The 15,509-nt window shown below is 40.3% G+C and overlaps 1 long non-coding RNA gene across 13 annotated transcripts in view; it reads right to left on the bottom strand.

Annotated features, from left to right (window-relative positions):
- The window catches only part of LOC119531164, a 67,297-nt gene that overhangs the window by 14,924 nt on the left and 36,864 nt on the right, over positions 1 to 15,509 (bottom strand). For 6 of the 13 annotated variants that reach the window (XR_005216261.1, XR_005216262.1, XR_005216264.1 and 3 more), the window contains 3 exons: positions 8,819 to 8,874; positions 8,298 to 8,499; positions 7,081 to 7,252 (listed from right to left, as the gene is read on the bottom strand). This is a non-coding gene — a long non-coding RNA (uncharacterized LOC119531164). Of the gene's footprint in view, positions 1 to 6,096; positions 7,298 to 8,297; positions 8,500 to 8,818; positions 8,875 to 15,509 lie in introns of all 13 variants that reach the window. The other 7 variants (XR_005216263.1, XR_005216265.1, XR_005216258.1 and 4 more) reach the window with 3 other exon arrangements.

Here is a 15,509-nt window from a genome sequence, read left to right as displayed (position 1 = left end):
ATTCTCTATAATCAATACACATCCTCCAGGCAGCATCACGCTTCTTCACTGGCCAGACTGGGCTATGCAATGGGATGTGAGTGGGGATTGTAATTCCCACTGTTTCCAATTTCTTAATGGTGTCAGTGATTTCTTGATGGCCCAATGGTAACTTATACTGATGCACTGCCACCGTGCATCTGGGAAAGTGTACCTTTACTGGTCACCACTTAGCATGTTGTCTTTGAATATTTTTCTTTTGTTATGTTTTTTTAATGCAATTTGATTGAGATATACTCAGACACTATATAATCCATCCAAAGAACACAATCAACGGCTAACAGTATCACTGTATACTTGTTCATGCAGTGCCACAATCAATATTCAAACATTTTCATTACTCAAAAATAAAAGAAAAATATACATAAAAAATGAAAAGGAACACCTAAACCATCCCATATCCCTTATCCTCCATTTTTTTTTAAATTTTAATTTGAAATATATTCAAACTTACAGGAACAGTTGCAAAAACAATACAAATCCCTTACACAGAACTCCAGCATGCCCTGACCCCCTCCCCCGATACCCCGATCCACCAACTTTAACATCCTGTCACACCACCAGTTCTTTCTTTCCCTCCTTCCCTCCCTATCATCCATCATCTATTACTCTGTCTTCTAAATATATGAGAGCAAGCTGCACGCATCCCTGAACAAATGATATAATTCACATATACAATTCCCATGAACAAGAACATTCTTTTATGCAATCCCACTAAGCGCAGCTAAGAAGTTCAAGAAATTCAACATTGATACAAAGCTTATATTCTATGTTTCCTTTTTTTTTTTCTTACATCCCCACTGTGTCCCTTTGAGTCTCCCTTTCCTATATCCTCAGATGCCATCCAGGCTCATCCTTGGCATTTAATTGTCATTGCCTATTTAGACTGTCTTTTTCTTTTTTCTTTTTCAACTGTGGAAACATATATATGGCCTAAATCTTCCCATTCCACCCCCTCCCTAGCATTCTATTAGTGGGATTAATCACATTTAGAATGTTGTAATGCTACCATCTTCCCACCATCCATTACTAGAAATTTCCCTTCAACCCAAACAAAAACCCTACACTCATTTCTTAACTCCCCATTGCCGCTTCCCCCACTTCTTGTAACCCATACTCTACATTTCATCTCTATGGTTATATTCTCTGATAATTTCTTTGTGTTTACTGTGGGGCTTAAATTTAACCTCTTAAATCCATAACAATCTTGTTTTTCTTTGATAACAACTTAACTTCAATAGCGCACGTAAACTACGTTCCTATACTCCTCCCTTCCCCCACCTTCATATAGTTCTTGTGAAAAGTTACATATTTTACATTGAGTCCGAAACTACTGATTTGTCAATAGAGTTTATGTATTTTATATCCTGTAGGAAGTAAACAGTGGAGATACAAATCAAAAATTATTGACTTCTATTTGTATTCCATTGTGGTCAGAGAATATGTTTTAAATATATTCAGTTGTTTGTTGTTTTTTCTTTTAATTTATTGAGGCTTGTTTTATGTCCCAGCATATGGTCTATTCTGGAGAAAGATCCGTGAGCACTAGAGAAAAATGTGTGTCCTGGTGATATGGAATGTAATGTTTCATACAAGTCTGTTATAATTCTCTATATCTCTCTCTCCTTTCTTTGTCTATCGGTAGGGCTCTCTTTAGTACCTGAAGTAGGGCAGGTCTTTTATTAGCAAAATCTCTCAGCATTTGTCTGTGAAAAATTTAAGCTCTCCCTCAAAACTGAAAGAGAGTTTCACTGGATAAAGTATTCTTGGTTGGAAATTTTTCTCTCTCAGACTTTTAAATATGTCATGTCACTGCCTTCTCGCCTCCATGGTGGCTGCTGAGTAGTCACTACTTAGTCTTGTTTCCTTTGTATGTGATGAATTGCTTTTCTCTTGCTGCTTTCAGAACTTGCTCCTTCTCTTCAGTATTTGAGAGTCTGATCAGAACATGTCTTGGAGTCGGTTTATTTGGATTTATTCTATTTGGGGTTTGCTGGGCATTTATGCTTTGTGTATTTATATTGCGTAGAACGTTTGGGAAGTTTTACCCAACAATTTCTTTGAATACTCTTTCTAGAACTTTACCCTTCTCTTCCCATTCTGGGACACCAATGAGTCTTAAGTTTGGATGTTTTATTTTATCTATCATATCCCTGAGATCCATTTTGATTTTTTTTATTTTTTTCTGCATTCTTTCTTTTGTTCTTACATTTTCTGTTCTGTGGTCATCGAGGACAATGAGTCGTTGTTCAACTTCCTCTAATCTTGTATTATGAGTATCCAGAGTCTTTTTAATTTGCCAACAGTTTCATTTATTTCCATAAGAACTTCTCTTTTTTCATTTACTCTTGCAATTTCTTCTTTTTGCTCTTCTAGGGTCTTCTTTATGTCCTTTATATCCTGTGCCATGCTCTTCCTCATGTTCTTTATGTCCCGTGCCATGCTCTCATTGTGTGATTTTACGTCTTTAATTAACTGTGCCAAGTACTGTGTCTCTTCTGATCTTTTGACTTGGGTGTTTGGGTTTGGGTTCTCCATATCATCTGGTTTTATCATATGCTTTAAGATTTTCTGTTGTTTTTGGCCTCTAGGCATTTGCTTTACTTGATAGGGTTCTTCCTGGATATAAAAAAATACCGATCTCTAAACTTTCTCTAAATAGCCGGCAGATGGCCTCTGCAAGTCACCTATTCGCCTCAAGTCAGTTCTCTCCAACTTTATCTTTCTGGTGTGTGAGGATCCAATTCTTGTGGGGTTCCATTGGTGCACTAAGTGTGGGTGTGTTGTTGGTGCTGTCTGCCTTGACTGTGGGGCATGTGTCTGGGTGGGTAGGGAGGCAGGGCAGCTTTAATAATCAAGCTTCCCAGGTGTTCCCAGAGATTTAAAGCTGTTACATGAGTCTAAGCCCTCATTTCACTCTTGCCAGAGATTGTCTCTGCTGCTGATCCACAAGTCCTTGGTATTGGCATAGGGACCCTGGGTTTTCTGAGCAGGGCCCTTATCCCTGCCGTGCTCTTCCAGGACCTCTACTGAGGGAAGGCTGTGCCACATCACAAGTGCGCACCAGCCTCCAGAGACGCCCTGGGCTCCTGGGCCATGCAGGGGCATTCCCAGCATGCTTTAAAGATAGTTAAATGGGGTGTGTTAATTTCTCCGTTTTCGCACAGGTCCACCTTCCCAGCTGTGGGACAATTAGCTGTGGGTGCACTAAAGGCATCCACAGCTGGTATTGTTGAGTGTGCATGATGCTGCGGGAAAGACTACATGTCACACTGCATTTCTGGGCTGTGGGTCTGGCTGCAGTCGGGAGCATCCCCAGGCTGCCAGGGCAATGTCTGCAAGGGGCGCAGTTTCTTTCTCCTTTTGGCTTCCCTCTGTCCCACTGTCCCTGAGACAATCAGCAGCAGGCGTGGGGAGAGCTATCCTCCATGCCAGACACCGAGGCATTGGCTACAGCCCGCTCCTGCAGTGCTTTACTGCGCAGTTCTCACTACCGTATCTGCAGCCGCTCCCAGGTTTTTTTTTTGTTTTTTTTTTCAAAAGAACTAGTCCATCTCCAAACGGCAACCCGCAGTTTCCCCACACTGCAGCATGGCAGCAGGACTTTTAGCTGGCTAACTCACTCATTTCAGAATGCAGACTCCCGGTTTCAACAAATGCACGTTCCCTGTGGATTTAGCAGGACTTTCAGCTGGCTAACTCACTCATTTCAGAATGCAGACTCCCGGGTTCAACAAATGCACACTCCCTGTGGATTTAGCAGACTTTGTCCAGCTGGTGCATCACTGGAACTGGTGTTCTGGGCCACTTTCTGGCTTTTATATAGTATTTTTCATGGAAGTGCTTTTTTTGCCATGTCTCACCTAGCCGCCATCTTAGGTTTTCATCCTCCCCTATTTTTAATATATTTTTATCACTATTTTATTACTTGTCTGCCTAGACACAGCCACCAGATATAATTCAGGGAGAAATGGACAGTAAGTGAACTCACCAGTCCTCAGATCACCTGTTTTAAATTATAGGATTTGGCCCACAGCATGAGTCATTCAGATGGGTTGGATTTTGTATTGCCCTCCAGCCTGGGGATTAATAAGGTCAGGCTAGACTCTCCTTCCCTGCCTTACATGAGATCCTCTGGGGAGGAGATAATGGGGAGTTGCTGGTTTGGTGAACACCCTAAAATGTCCTTTCTATACTTCCCATATTCCCTGGACCACTACCCCAGCTAATGACTCAGTCTCAGAACATCAGGTCACCAGGCCTAAGAGCAGAACCCTAGCTTCTCTGATTTCTCTTCCAAGAAAGTGGCACACGGAGAGCCAGTGTGAGCTCCCTAAGGACTATGAAGGTGCGTAGCCTGGACCTCGGAGAGGAGAGCTCTGGCTCTGAGGGTTGTGCCCATGGGATGCGTGCTAGAAGTCTTCAGTTTGTGCCTCAAGTTGCATTCTCCACTTGTCCACCTGCTCCAGGCCCTGGGTGGCTGACCTCTCAGATGGCATCAGTGGTTCCCTCACTTTGAGGCTTCCACTTGGGTTTGGCCAAAGGAGAACCTCAGAAAGAGGGAGGAAAGTGGGCCTGGGCATTTTATTCTGGCTTCCTTCAGGTCACCATGAGCTGGTCACATCCCTCAAACCAAGTTCTCAGCTTCTGACAGGCAGCTCCTGTGCCAGGCCCTCTTTGTCTATAGATTCTGGCAGCTTTCATGCCCAGGAGAAGTATGAAACCCTCTCCCCAAAACTAGCCGTGGGGTTTCACATCATCTCCTACTTTCTTACTTCCACCTTACGCACAGCTTTATCAATAATCCCTGTGTTCAGGATTTCTCCTGAAATCTTCCTAATTTGAGTGTTTCCCACAAGAACTCTGACTCATGCAGCTACTTCATTTATAAAACTGAAAAAGAATGCCCATTTCACAGTGTCTTCATGATGAAATGGGATAACATATGAAAAACACTCAGCATAATAACAAACACCTAATTAAGAGCTTTATAAACAAAGGCACAAGGCATATTTAAAGATGGAGTTGGTTTCAATTCAATTCAGTTCAACCCTACCAATATTTATTAAGGTCCTGATGAGATAATTTCCATGGAAGCATGACTCCATCCATTCAGTGTTGGCCTTGATTACTGGAGCAGTACATAAGCTCAGATACATGGAGCAAGCTTGCTAGAGCCAAGAGGAACACTTTGAAGAATGCGCAGAAGCTGAGAGAGTAGCTGCAGAGGAGAGACAGTTTGAAGATGGCTGTTGAAAGCAGATTCTTGCTCCAGAGAAGCTAAGAGATGACAAACACCCGAAGAGCAACTAAGAGTAAAATTTTTGAGGAACTGCAGCCTCAAGAGGAACGTCCTGGGAAAAAGCCATTCTGAAACCTGAACTTTGGAGCAGATGCCTGCCACATGCCTTCCCAGCCAACAGAGATTTTCAGGGCACCACTGGCCATCCTCCAGTGAAGATGCCCAATTGCCGATGTGTTACCTTGCACACTTTATGGCCTTAAGACTGCAACTGTGTAATGAAATAAACCCTCTTTTATGAAAGCCAATCCATCTCTGGTGTTTTGCATTCTGGCAGCATTAGCAACTAGAACAAACTTGACTATAAAAGCCCAAACATGGGTTGAGGTAAATTGCAGACCCTGGGAAGCCCAATGTGTGCAAGCTGAATATTAGCTGGGGAGGAAGGGGTTCAGCCTCCACCTTCTTGGGCTCTTGTATAGGCTATTGTCAGAGGAGTGGCGCTGCCTGGAGATGGGGCTTCTGGTATCTGGGATTTGATTCTGGGCTTTGTGAAGTGTTTAGGTGGGTGCTGGGAAAACAAGTTCGGGACCTGAGCAAAAAACATAATGACCGTATGAGAAAACATTCAAGAGAATGAACTGAAACCAAGGAGAGGGGTTACACCCACTCTTTCTGCTGAATGGACTAGTCCTTGCCTTTTGATCTCTGCATAACTCTTCAAAATCAATTCTGCATGGTCGACCTCTCCAAACACTTCCTACCAGTCCTGTCAGACAATTATAATCTCTGCATGGAAAATCCCTGACACTCACCCTTGTTCCTATCCACCAATGGTTGATTCTCCAAGTTCTAAGACCCAAATTCTTCCCCCAATGCCAGTGTGGTTTCAGGAAAGCTGTGGCTCCCAGGATGTATCCCTGGCACAGTCCAGCATGCAGAGCTATGGATGCAGGGCTGCTGTGCCAGCTAAAGAGATGAAGTGGGGCTAAAACAGTCTTTGTACCAAAGTGGCCTGGTCCCAAGGCTTGCTCCTGCAAAGAAGTTGGGATAGAAAGGCCACATGTCTGCACCCTCTAATCTCATTATTCTCCCACATATTTCATGTTTCTGCCCCACAGTTTGTCTCTGCCACCACCTTCTTCTCCCAAAGTGGACAGCATCCAGGACCTGCCTGCTCTCTATGGCCTTTGCAATGGTATTTTGTATGTTGCCATCCCTTTCCCAGATGATGCCCTCTCTCTGGCCCTAGCCAGGCCTCAACAAAGAAAAGTAGGGCTCACAAGCCATGTCCCTCTTAGGCAGTATTACGACGGTTGACACCAGGCACCCAATGTCCAGAAGAGTCATACATCTTCCAAGAGGCCCATGCAGGACCCTCGGGGGCGAGCCTCCCCACAATGTGACCCCACCCCCTGCTTTTCTCAGATGTCTAGACCAGCTCCCACAGTGGTCATTCGATGGCAAAATACTGACATAATGGCAAAGTCCTGGCTCCACGATTCAGTGGTGTGTGATTTTGGGAAAGTCACCAAGTCCTCTACATTCAAAAGTTTTCATCAGGAGACAGATATAACACAGAGTAACTCAGGAAGTTTAGGATAGTAAACACATCCTCCTTCAACAGAACTTGGTTCACTCTTGTCCTGCTCTCTCCGTCAACAATGGTGATCACCGCAGTTATACCCCGGGGTTGCAGGGGTTGCACTCATGTCCTCACACACCTGGCTGTCATGTGCCCCTTGCATTCCTTCTCCTGGTTGAACAATTAACAGTAGGACACAGATTCTGCTACTTACTGCTGAGTGGGAACAGACGGAAAGTCCATCCCGTGTGAAACTCCATGTCCACCGTCGGAAGGCCATGTGTCAGAGCCACCAGCACTGCAGAGCTCTCACGGTTTCCCTGGCACATAAAAGGCATTCATGCACCACTGAGCTGCTGCTTCTCAGCCAGGTTTCCATCTTTTCTCTGGGAACACATGTAAGGCCAGGATGTGAAGGATCGATTATTCCCCTAATACAGACAGCATGTGAGGAAGCTATTATGGGTCATCCAGTATTTGTTGCTTGGGGTTTATCAGTTCATACACATCCCACCCACACACTCTGCTGCCCATCACACACACACACACACACACACACGCACACGCACACGCACACAAACACATATCCATAGACGCTAATCACTGTCTTCTCAGGGTTTCGATTTAAATACAAGCAAAATTTGCCTTGGTACACAGTGGGCAATGGTTGACTCCAATGAAATTTTTTACAGTTTTTCTTCAATGCCCTTTTATGTTGCCATCCCACAGACTTGATTTGCAAGGCTCCAAACTGTGGGATATGCAATTTAATATGCTCTAATTTTACTTACAGAGAATGGCATGTCAGTCATTTGAAAAATGGTGTAGGAGGTGCAAAGGGAAATGAAAATTAAGAGGTGTTTCAAAATTTCCATACTGCTAACATACCTCAATCTCACAAAAACAAATGATGTGAATCTATGAAAGTACAATGTATAAGACATGGTGAGGTAGGTTAGATGTATAAAAAAAATCTTGTACACCCTAGGGCACCTTCAAGGCCTGCTGCAAGGTGAAGGCATTGGAGATAACAATAAATTCTACTGAAACCCAAAACAGTTAAAGAAAACAGAATACATTACTTGACTACAAGTTAGGGATCATAAATTCTCAAGAGTACTGGGATGCTTGAGAAGAAGACTAATAAGGACGGAAATAGAAAGCAGGGAGGGAATGGAAAATTCCAATCCCAAAACCTCACCTACAGCCCCCCAATTAGTTAAGAGGCTTCAAAGACCAACTGACAATCTATATAATAAATATGTACTGCAAAAAAAAGTGCCAACATCTCTAACACCACATTCCTTTATTTATACTAATAAAAACCCATGTGCCAAACAGCCTGGCACGTCTCTCTCTTGAGCATGCCCACATGCTTACCCCCTTAAGCATGCACTCTGTCTTTAAGAAAGCTTTCTCGCTTGCTCATACCTGCCTGTCTCCTCCTTCAATTCCTTCTCATGACAAGATGTCGATCCTGGAATGGGGGATCCCATAACAAAGGAGCTCAGGTAACCCTCACACATGTGTTCTCAATAAATTTTCTGCCTTCTTACTCTATGCTGTTCTGTGCCCTTGTATTCTTTCTTGTGGCATGGCCATGAACCCGGAAGTGGGTCTGGGAACAATGGATCTAGAAAACATTAAAAGACGGTCAACAGAAATCTAAGAAAATTCACATTGTCAACATATCATGGCTCATCACTCTTTAAGTCAAGGGAAATAATGATATTTACACAGAGAAAATGCTTAATACAAGCTGTTTAATGAATCTATTGAGCCCTCCTTACTCCTTTCATGGAACTGATCTTTAATCACTAAATCCTTCTGTTCCTGTTTCTTTTGTAAACTGGCATGTAGCCCTGGAATGGAACTCATAATAGAAGCCCTCCCCACTTGCCACAACAAAATGACATTAAAAGAAAGATGTCCCTTAGGATTCCTTCCCTTACCATGTCTTTTCAATTCTTTGTCCATCTTCACTCTTTCCTTCAGTGTGTTGAAAGCTCTGTGAAAGCAACTTACAAATCTTAATTGGATAAGGAAGATTTTCCTTCACAGTTGATTCTAGGATCACTGACAAAGTCAGCTAACAATGAATACTAGAGGTCCCAGGTTATCACTTCTGAAATATGCCTGAAAAAATTTTTTAAACCAAAGCCAAAAAAAAAAAAAATCTGCTGTTTTCATAGTGGGCTGGGATAAACTGTTATCTGGATCCCTGGTAATAGTTACAGGCCCACACTCCACTCAAAGAAACTGCAAATACATTCCTTGAGAATTTTTTTTCATTTCTTACTCCCCTCACAATCTATATGCTAATCAGATCAGTCCCAGATAGCTTGTTTTCAGTAATACCAAACAACACTAAATTAAGTATTATGATTAAAAAAAAAAAACAAAAAGAAACACTGATTTTGGCACAAGACTAATTTGGTAATTATTTTTTAGTCCTGGTGAAAATATTCAATAAAGAACAGTGCATGTAGATTTTACTGGATTAAATGATGGACACTAACTTGATAATTACATGGGATTAGCAATTTCTATCAGATGTTTTATGAATAATTACCATGGTCATGGGGTGGGAGCAGAAGTAGGAAAGGAAAAACAAATAATCAAAATGCTGAAGTAATGATGGGGTTGGCAAGATAACTGAGATGAGATGTAACTGTCAGGAAGAAGTCATTGATAAGCTCCGGAGAGTGGCTTCAATGGTGTTGGAAAGACAATACTGAGCTACCAGAAAGGTCATAGAAACTGGGCTATTCGGAAGAGGTGATTAGCACAAGGGAAAGGATTAAGACCTAAGTCGAAAGAGAAAAATATAAGGAACTTCTGAGTAGAGAAACCGGATCACAATCATTCCTCACCAATGACTAACAACATAAAAACAAATGCTGTTAAGTTAAAATAAAAATAAATTAGCCAAAGCTTTACCAGAAACATCCAAACAAGGGAAGATGTGCAGCCTTGTGCAAGAAACTTCAAAAGGCAGCAACAAAAGGATTTTAAGATTCTAACACAGTTTCTAGCCCTCCCTCGGCACCACCCACCAACCTCATGCTCAGCAGTAGAGGAACTGGTGAATTGCCCAAAACCTACAAGTTCTCATAAACACCCACACACTTGAATAATCTCATCTTTTCCTCTCTTCTGATGGTGGAAGAATGGGAAATGGTTGCCAGGGAGAGATGAACAAAACATGAGAAACAAACAACTGAGGATGACTCTCTTTCATGAACTGTATAGATTGTAGGGCTCCAAGCTGAATGGTAGGAAGAATAATCAAACTGAGAGGATACCCACAATGGGAATAAACTACACCCATATTAGGTTGAGAGAAGCCTGGCAAGGAACATTTGACAAAATTTCAAAAGAATTAGCGGAATCAAGTTCTTCCTACAAAGGCTGTATACATGTCCAGTGGAGCACTTCCCCTCTTCCACTTTCATGCATAATATCTGAGCTTCAAACTATACTTGGAGGGGAAGAAAAAATAGGTCTAAGATAAGCTGGGAAAGGAACCAAGGGTGAGGTACCAATACTATATGAAAATAAATAAAAGGTTGGGATGGAGATGCCCATGCTGTGTGTGAACAAGAAGAAATGTACAGCAATTATGGAAACTAATAGAACAACTCAAACACAGAAAGCATAACACATGAAAGACAAATAATCCAGTCTTAAAGGAAATACAGTCCAAGGAACAGAAGAAAATTCTCTATGAATGCTTCACATTACAAAACAAACTGACAAAAGAACATAAGAAGAACATGAAGTCAGTAAAATGAAAGCTGAAGGATAAGATGGCAAAACAACAAAATGAGATGAAAAGATTTTAAAGTGAAGGAAATGAATTAAGGACCAAAATAATACCAATATGAGAGCACTGATAAAATAGGAATATCAATAAATAGACATTAAAGAAAATAACATTAATAATAAAGGACTTGCTTAGATAAATATAGGCCATTAAGAAAAAAGATAAAAGCAATTCAAACTTAGCAAGTATGGAGACAAAGATGGCACAACATAAGGATAACAGGTAACATCAAAGTTCAGAAACCTGTAACAGAAAAAATTAAATGTGTTCAAAGACATAATTAAGAGATTTTCCCTGAAAGAAGGAAAAATAGAATCTGAAGACTAAAAAGGTACCCTGTTTTCCAGGAAAAAAAAATGATGCAGAATCATGGACACCATATTGTTCTCTGATTAAATTGCTAAATCTCAAGGAAGAAGAAAGAATTCTTCTGTCATCTAGGTGATATGACGGGGGAAAATTATGCTGACTTTCAACAGCAGTATTTAATGCCAGAAGGTAGTGACGCCATTCTGAGGGAATGAAAGTGTGACCCAAGAATATTATACCCATCCAGGTTGTAAGTGAACTACAAAGGCAACAGGCAGTAATTCTCAAGCAGGCAAAAAATCAGAAATAGCAGCACCAGTGAGTCTGTAACTTGAACACCAATTTGATGGAGAAATTAAATCAGCAAAGAGTTGAATCAAAATAAAATATCCATGACAACACAAACATGGCAAAATGACTGGTGGTAGATATTGAAATCCTTTAAATACAGAGCTGAGACTATAGAACTGTGAAAATTATGGTTGCAGCAATATAGTAATTGATGTAAATAATGTAAACCTTGACTATGTAAAAATACTAATTAAGAAAAATGTAGAATTTGGGGGAAGGTAGTAGAAATACCTAACTGCTGATTTCCTCATCTTTTAGAGTAGTGAATTCACTGATGTTATCTAAAATTGAAATATAAGTAGGTAAAGAGGAAAAAAATAATAAATTCAACCTCAAATGATTTTTTTTTTGTAATTGTTTCTCTTAATCATACAAGAATCTTACAGGAAATGCTCTCTCTTACATTCATCTGATGTTCAGAAAATCCTTTATATTCACTTTGGTTTCTTATTCGTTCGTTAAATTCAAGGAAAATAAAATCTAAAACATTCCATTAAAACATATGTAATATAATCCTATTTTTATAGAATTATTTCTATCTAACTATATCTTCCTATCTGTGCATGTGTATATATGCACATACATATATCCACATATAACCACATACATATATATATACACACTAACATATAGAAAGAGAAAAATAGAATCTGATGCCTGGAGTGATTTCATCTAATATTAGTTATAGGTATTTCTGGGTGGTGAGATTTTTGAATGATATTTTACTCCTCTGCACTTTTCTTTACCACTTGAATTTTTTTTATAATGAGCAGGTTTCAGTTAAAAAACAATATCCAAACTTATAATGCAACAGTAATCAAGACACTGCAGTACTAACATACAGACATAGAGATCAATGGAACAGAATTGAGATTCCAGAAATAAACTCAACAACGTTTTTTTTTTTTTTTTTTAAGTTCTCATAGGTAAGGTTTATTGATGACGAGATTTGAGGATGTTATTAACATTGGTTAAGATTTCAAAACACACTGAGGTTAACAATATAATGCAAGTCAAAAAAAGATGAGAAGAAAACAAGAAAAAGTGCAATGGAGATATCTATTGACTTTTTAGCCCTCTTATTTGTATTCTCTTCGAAGTCCCAGAGGGGATTTATCAATAGAAAAACTTCATCCCTTCCCCTAGTGCGCAGAGAGAAGTTCGGGATGATGTCACTTCCCTACTTTTCCTTGTACATTTAACCACAGGCACTGATCAACCCAGAGAAAGCAGGAAAGGAACACAGAGGTTTCCCCTGGTAGAGAAGAAGTGAGACTGATGGGGAAAAATATGTAAATTAAACAGAGACTTTTAGAGTCCACTGAGCTCAGAATACTGGAAAAAGGTTGTCCCAATAAAAGGAAAACACACAATACTGGGTACCAACTCTGGTTCTTGCCTGGTGAACTGCAGGACTGGGGACTGGCTATGAAAAGGGGACTTTTTTCCTTTTTTTCTCTCATACTAAGTAGCTCATAAGAGAAAGCCTCAGGCATTTTCAGTTGTTTGCACCTACCCAGGCAAGGGTAGAGTTAAGATAGAGAGTCAAAGAAAAATCTCAAGTGTATGTGATAATTCCCTAAAGGGATTATCTTCCATAGGAAAAGGGTGGGTGGGGCCAAGCTCAAGTGGCAGCTCTCCCTCAGAGAACTCAGACCCCAGGATCTGTGGGGAAAAAAAACAGAAACACATTTAGCTTGGATTGTGATACCCTCAGTCCCTGACCAGGACAGGGCCCACTGAGAATTAAATGCAACCCACCTCTTTATGCCAGTGGGAAGCTGCAGGCTGACAAGCACCACCTGCTAGGTAGGATAGGAAAAGCACAGTGTCTAGAGGCCTCACAGAAAAGTCTGACAATCTTCTGGGTCTCACCCTCAGGGAAACATGATACTGAATACAACCTCCTCTGAGACCAGGGCCAGTCTGATCTGGGAAAATCTGATTGGGGTAATCAAGGAAATTAGATGCCTGGACAACAAAAAAATTATGAATCACACTAGAAAAATGAAGATCTGGTCCAATGAGAGGAACAAACTTACACTTCAAATGAGATACAGGAGTTGAAACAAATAATTAAAGATTTCTGAACAAATATGCTTAAATCAATTCAAAAATAAAATCAACAAGTTGAGGAAAGACGGCAAAAAGAGATGAAGGATATAAAGAAGCCACTGAGGAAATGTACGTAAGAACTTGAAAGTTTGAAAAAACAATTGGCAAAACTTATGGGAATGAAAGGCAAAATAGAAGAGATGAAAAACACAATGGAGACACACAACAGCAGATTTGAAGAGACAGAAGAAAGGATTCATGAACTAGAGGACATGCATCTGAAATCCTACACACAAAAGAACGGACAGGGAAAAGAATGGAAAAATATGAGCAGGGTCTCGGGGAACTGAAGCACACAAACATATGTGTCATGGGTGTTCCAGAAGGAGAAGCAAAGGAAAAGGGGGCAGAAACAATAATGGAGCAGATAATCACTGAAAATGACCCATCTCTTATGAAAGACATAAAATTACAGACCCAAAAAGTGCAGGGTACCCCAAACAGAATAGACGCAAGTAGACCAATTGCAAGACACTTATTAATCAGATTATTAACTGTAAAAGAAAAAGGGAGAATTTTGAAAGCAACAAGAGGAAAGTGATCCATAACATACAAGGGTAGCTCAGTAAGACTGTGCAGATTTCTCACTAGAAACCATAGAAGTGAGGAGGAAGTGGTATTATTTACTTAAGATACCGAAAGAGAAAAATTGCCAACCAAGAAGTCTGTATGCGGCAAAACTGTCTTTCAAAAATGAAGGAGAGTTTAAAATATTTTCAGACAAACAGACACTGAGAGAGTTTGTGAAGATACATACTTTACAAGAAATAGGAAAGGGAGCACTACAGACAGGAAAAGACAGGAGAGAGAAGTTTGGAGAAGACTGTAGAAATGAAGACTATCAGTAATGGTAAAAAGAGAAAGAGAGGGAAAAAATAAAAATTGAATAAGATATGACACATAAAATCCAAAAGACAAAATGGTAGACAGTAGACATTATGTAGAGTGAAATTACCAGTAACAAAAGGACGGATACTGAGGAACTAAGATGGCAGCTAGCTGAGACAGGGCAAAAAAAACGCCTCCATGAAAACACCAGCTAAAAACCAGAAAGTGACCTAGAATACCAGTTACAGCGATGCGCCAACTGGATGAGGGCTCCTAGCTCCAGAGGGGCCGTATACTTGGTGCAACCGGGAGTCAGCATTCTGAAACAAGTAAGCTGGCTGGAAGACCTGCAGCCTCTTGACTCTATTTGAATTCTCTCAGTCACTGAAACCTTATTTTATTGCCTTCATTTTCCCCATTTTGGTCAACAGGGCATTCTCAATTCCTTAATGCAAGGGTCAGGGTCATTCCTGGAATCCGTGGCTGATGCTGGAAATACAATGCATTTCTAACAGAGAATTAGAGGATGACTAATCCAGCCTGTGTAGCCGCCTCACTGAGCCATATCAAAAATATGGAAGACAGGGATATGTTCCTTACTAGACACCATTACTTAGAGATGCTACCACAAATTCAATCAGATTATTTTTAAAATTGTAAATGTGATCACTCTGTGTGTGTACATGTACATATGCATACGTATTTATATAAAATGTACTGATGACATTGAGACCGAACAGAAATGTAGAAAACTGTTTGGTTTTTTGGCAAAGAAGCTGTTAAGTAATAATAGTCTTTCCTACACACAAAAGTATTAAGGTGGCAGGAGAAAAAGAATATGTTGTGGCATTTTGAACTTGCATAGATTCCCTGTAAAGGTTTATTTGTTATTAATATACATATAGCAAATTGCAGCTGATGTCAGAATAGTTATGAAGTAACGGGTACACAATATCATTATGTGATGCTGAGTTCCAGTACATATGTCAGAAACCTTTTAGTGGCATACACATAGACATACTCACATAGATTAATAGGTGGAAATGCAGAGAATATTCACATTCAAGGTTGTTCTCACCAGGGAATGCAATTTATTTCTTGATCTTTTATAAAGCTTCTTACTCTAGTGAATATCTATGAATCAGTATGGTTATATTTCACTGAAGAGTTGACATTATATGTTAAACAAGAGTTTTGAGAGAAATCTCTAGATA

Source organism: Choloepus didactylus, chromosome 4 (assembly GCF_015220235.1).
Source record: "Choloepus didactylus isolate mChoDid1 chromosome 4, mChoDid1.pri, whole genome shotgun sequence".
Classification (NCBI taxonomy): domain Eukaryota; kingdom Metazoa; phylum Chordata; class Mammalia; order Pilosa; family Megalonychidae; genus Choloepus; species Choloepus didactylus.
The sequence above is the reverse complement of the archived record's forward strand: the minus strand, read 5'-3'. Positions and strand labels throughout refer to the sequence as shown.